This window comes from Triticum dicoccoides, chromosome 2A (genome assembly GCF_002162155.2).
Source record: "Triticum dicoccoides isolate Atlit2015 ecotype Zavitan chromosome 2A, WEW_v2.0, whole genome shotgun sequence".
Classification (NCBI taxonomy): Eukaryota; Viridiplantae; Streptophyta; class Magnoliopsida; order Poales; family Poaceae; genus Triticum; species Triticum dicoccoides.
In genome coordinates, this window is record NC_041382.1 from 338014899 (window position 1) to 338020422 (window position 5524).

Below are 5524 nucleotides of genomic sequence, written 5' to 3' on the forward strand. Positions count from 1 at the left end.
CAGTCGGGAGGCCCCACGTGTGATGGCATTGGACAGGATAACGCGGGGACAGTCGGCTTTTGACCGGCTGACTACTGCACCAGGGTCCGCGAAACGTTCGAGTGGCCGCCACGAAGGAGTCTCAAATTCGATGGGCGGGAGAGATGCTACGAGGGAGGGGCCTGCGCATATGGAGGCAACCACGCCAATCATGAGGCCGGTGGGGCACGCGGCCTCGGATCCGCCGCCCAGCCAGCAGCGGTTGGCGAGGGAACCGTTGGTGCAGGCCCAAGAGCCTGCTGCTCTGTTGACCCCATCGGCCCCGCTGCACGACAAGCAGGTGGGCGGGCTCTTAATCAGCATGCAAGGCGAGCAAAGAACCCACAGTGAAGAGGCAGCGCGTCGGGAGGATTGTGACAAGGGGGCCAGTAGGGCCCAGTAGCACAGGCAACACGTACAGAGGATAGCGACAAGGGGGGTCAGGAGGGCCTAGCTGCATAAGAGTTGCGGGAGGGCCCAGTGAATCTGGAATCACGTGTGCCCATACAGAATGACAAGGCTGCATGCTCCTCGGTAGAGGGTGGAATAAATAAAGCCACTGCAATTGAGGCCCAGCCAGTGCTGGAGGAGGGGCCCCACATTGATGGGAGCCATACACATGCAACTGCTGAGACAAATACGTCCGTTTCGAGAGTTTTGGAGGGCCTGGAACCTGAACACCAGATGGGCTTGGAAAAGGAGACGAAGCTCATTACCAATGCATGTAGGAGCCTGGTCTGCGCACCGTAGAGGGAGGATATAGAGGAGATGACAGCCAATGAGGTGGTGGCGTATGACAAGCTCAAGAGTTTCTGCTCGAACATCATCAAGCGCCTCGCCCCACCGCTTGTCAAGGAGGTGTAGGCATCGCAACTTCGCCCGGAAGCTGAACCCTTCATTTCCAAGAGAACCACCATGGCCTCCAAGAAGACCACGGCGACAAAAGACCCAGAGACACACCCGTGGAGAACGTGCTGCTCCACGCCTTAGGCATGGTCCCGGACGACCTGGAGGTAGATGACGATGTCCTGCATGAGCTCAAGGCGCTTTTCGACTCGTTGTTGTGCGAGCAACATGTCCGGATCATCGCGGCGCTCTTCGGCAAGACGATCCCGTCGGTGGAGGAAATGGAGGCACAAAACGCAGTAATGGTGTGTGCTTAGCTAGGATCACCTAGCGATGTTGTGGTACATTCCTTCATGGATCTACACCCATAGGTGATCTGCTGAAATGCTCGCGGTTTGAACAATCCAGCAAAACGAAAGGCAGTGCAGGAATTTGTGGGCACGTTAGTGGTCAACTTGATTTTCTTTCAAGAAACAAAGATGGATGTAATAGACCAATTCATAATTATGCAATGTTTGGGGCCATATTTTGATGGCTTTGCTTACTTGCCGGTGTTGGAGACTCGCGGTGGAGTGCTGTTAGCTTGGAATAGCTCGGTGTTGGAAGTGGAAGCCACTCAATTCGACACGAACTTTGTCACGGGACGGGTGCGCACCAAAACTAGGGATTCTTGCTGGATTTCAGTGGTCTAAGGACCACAAGGGGATGAGCGCAAGTGCCAATTACTGGAGGAGCTTAGGATGAGACGTGCGATATGCCCTAGAGCTTGGCTCATGTTAGGCGATTTCAACATGATACTATGAGCTTCAGAGAAAAGCAACAACAATCTTAATAGGAGCATGATGAACAAATTTAGGGAATTTGGGGAGGACCAACACCTTCGTGAGATGTACATGCACGGGAGAAAGTACACGTGGTCCAACGAGTGGGAATCACCTGCCGCAGGCGCTGTCCACGGGAGTCTCTGACCACGCGCCCTTACACCTTACCACGAGTGTGGGTTTTGCCCCAAAAAGCGCTTTAGATTCGAGCTATTCTTGACCAAACTGGAGGGGTTCGAGGAGGCGGTGAGGGAGGCCTAGGTATGCGATCCCGTGATTGTAGACCCGTTCAAGAGGCTTTCCTACTGCGCAACTCGGCCGTGGCCCTACAAGCATGGGGCCAGCGTAAAATCGGAAATGTTAAACTGACGATGAGAGTGGCTACATGGGTTATTCATAGATTGGACATTGCATAAGAGAATAGAGCGCTGCTCACGGAGGAAGCATGGCTTCGTCGTACTCTTAAGAAGGCGCTCCTGGGCATGGCGGCCTTGGAAAGGACAATTGACCGACAACGTTCCAGACTTAGATGGATTTGAGCAGGAGATGCCAACACCAAGATTTCCCAGGCAGTGGCTAATGGGAGGAGGGCCAAGAACTTCATTGCGCATGTCAAGCTTGGTGACTCTATCATTACTGACCAAGAGAGAAAGGTGGAGGTATTTGGGGACAGCACAAGCTAGGGACAACACTCTCAACTTGCAATATCTGGGGATCGAGGCTAAGGACTTGCACTGCTTAGAAGAAATGATCACGGAGGAGGAAGTTTGGTAGGTGATTAAGGAGATGGCGCCGGACCGGGCACCAGGGCCGGATGAATACATTGGAGCCTTCTTCCAAAAATCATGGCAGATCATCAAACCAGATGTCATGGCAGTACTAATGAAGCTATTCGTTGGAGACACTAGAGGCTTCGCCAAACTTAACAAACCAAATATCATCCTCATCCCCCAAAAAAGCTGACGCTGAAGAAATAGGGGACTACAAGCCCATCAGTCTAATACACAGCATCCCGAAGCTCTTCGCAAAAGTACTTGCCAACCGCCTCTGATTACCCATCAGTCTAATACATAGCATCCCGAAGCTCTTCGCAAAAGTACTTGCCAACCGCCTCCAATTACAAATGCATGAGCTAGTGGCGATGAACCAGTCCGCCTTCATCAAAGGAAGACATCTTCACGACAACTTTCTGTTGGTTCGTCAAGTGGCGAGGAAAATTCATGCGAGAAGAACCCTCGGCGTTATCATGAAGCTGGTGTAACATCCCAATTTTCAATTTGGATGTTATACATAGGTCATCATATGCATAACATATTTTATTTGCATTTTGGTTGTGATCCTAGAAACCTTAAGCAACTCAAGGACCCAAGGAGAGAGTTGGGGATTTTATTTATTTTCATATTTGATTTTTTCTCAAATTTGAAAAGAGGATCAATTTGGTTTTAATATGTCCCTCTCCAAATATTTCCAAAATTTAAATTAAAAGAGAGAAGATAATATGGCTTCTTCAAAAATAGAGGAATATTGGAGGAAATTTTTTAAAATCAAATAAATATTTATTTGAGATTTTATTTGAATTAGAAAAATATGCATTTTTTGAAAATTGCATTTTAGGCCAAAAAATGTTCACTTTGTTCTAAATATTTTATTTAGACGGTGAAAATTGTTTTTGGCATTTTTTTTAAAAAAAAAATATATTATTAGGATTTTTATTCGGGCAAAATTTATTTAAAAAAGGGTTTCTGCCCGACTGGGCCAAAGGCCCAGCCGAGCCGGGCCGCCGCCGCCGGACTCTCGGAGTCCGAGCCGGACTCCACCACCACCGCCCCTCGCCCGAGGAAGCCACCGCTCCCCTTTATATACGCCGCCACCCCCGGCCCCTCACCACCCCAAGCCGCCGCCCGCAGCCGCCTGCCCGCGCCGCGGCTGCCTGCTGCTCCGCCGCCGACGCCGCACGCAGCAGCACGCCGCCCCGCCTCGCCGGATCTCGCCTCGCCGCCATCATCCTGGGTTTTTTCGAAGAATCGGTAAAAACCGATAAAACCGTCGCCCTGGTTTTTTCGTTAGATCGGTTTAGTTTGGTTTTTTCGGTTTCTCTAATTAGTGAACGTTCGTTCGAACATTTCTGTTAGCGAATGCTTTTCGTTCGTTTATCCCTGATAGTGAACGTTCGTTCGATAGTCTTTTTCTTTTATTTTTTTCTGCCAGGGACCTGTCCGCGATTATCTTTATTGTAGATTAGCCCTGATCTTCAAACGTTCGCAACTTTTTGCTCGCTTGTCCAAATCCAGTGAAACCAACGCCAAAATCTTCGTCTTAGACCCCTCTTTCCAGTTAACCAACTTGAACATGATTTTGACAATTTAAAATTTGGTTGCAAGTAGATTTGAATTTGAATTTCTTTTGACCGCAGTTTGAGTTTCGTAACTCCGATTTGATTGATTCTTTTTGCAAATCGAAGCTCTTCTCTTATACTTTCGATTTGGATCTTTTCTCTTGAGTTTACCCTTGCATCTATTGCTTGAGTGCTTATGTATGCTTTTGTTTGTTTGCGATAGAGTTTCCAGAGTGCGAAGTGGAGTAGTTCGCATAGGGAGACATAACCCGCAATGTGGAGGATGGAGCCAGGGGTAAAATTGTGCAGCTGGAGGCCGTAATACTCCAGCAGCCCTCGGAGGAATGGGTCAATTGGAAACCCCACCCCCCTCAGCAGATAGGGGACAAAGCATACCCTTTCTCTCGCAGATGGATTGGGAGAATCCTCTGCCTAGGTTTTGCCATTGAAGGAGGCCAACCCTGCTCGAACATGGACCAGATCTGCTGGAGGGAGAAATCCCTGTGTTTGCAACTTTGCCAATGGGCTATGGGGCATAGAGCACCTCTCCCACTAGCTTCTCTCTAGGTTGGAACGGGAAGAAGAGCTGGGATTGTTGGCCATGTTGGAATGATCCTGCCTGGTGGTCTCTGAGGATTTTCTCCACTTGGTGCCAAAGGGATCTGAGATCCAATATCTTTAAATAGATACTCTTCCTTACAGGGCTGGGGTGTTATTTGCAAAAAATACCCTAACTATCCGCATTCGCTTGACACGTGGAAAACGAGGACATTAAGTGCGCAGAACCTGAGGGGAGACATCGAATCTACGGACGAATACACTACTTAAGGGAGGAACCCGCCTTGCAATACCGAAGATAATCCGTGTGCCGAACACCTCACTATTGAAGACTGGTTTGGGGGCTACTGAGGGAGTCCTGGACTAAGGGGTCCTTGGGCGTCCGGCCTGTTATCTATGGGCCGAACTAATGGGTTGTGAAGATATGAAGAGCCAAGACTGTACCCGTGTCCAGATGGACTCTCCTTGGCGTGGAAGGCAAGCTTGGGGAACAACTATGAAGATTCCATATTATGTAACCGACTCTATGTAACCCTAGATTCCCCCGGTGTCTATATAAACCAGAGGACTTAGTTCGGATAGGGGATACTCAACACCGTAGTCATACATGCTAGACTTCTAGGGTTTAGCCATTACGATCTCGTGGTAGATCAACTCTTGTAATACTCATACCCATCAATATCAATCAAGCAGGACGTAGGGTGTTACCTCCGTCAAGAGGGCCCGAACCTGGGTAAAACTTCGTGTCCCCTGTCTCCTGTTACCATCAACCTTAGACGCACAGTTCGGGACGCCCTATGTCGGTGTCAAAACCGGTGGATCTCGGGTAGGGGGTCCCGAACTGTGCGTCTAAGGCGGATGGTAACAGGAGGCAGGGGACACGATGTTTTACCCAGGTTCGGGCCCTCTTGATGGAGGTAAAACCCTATGTCCTGCTTGATTATTC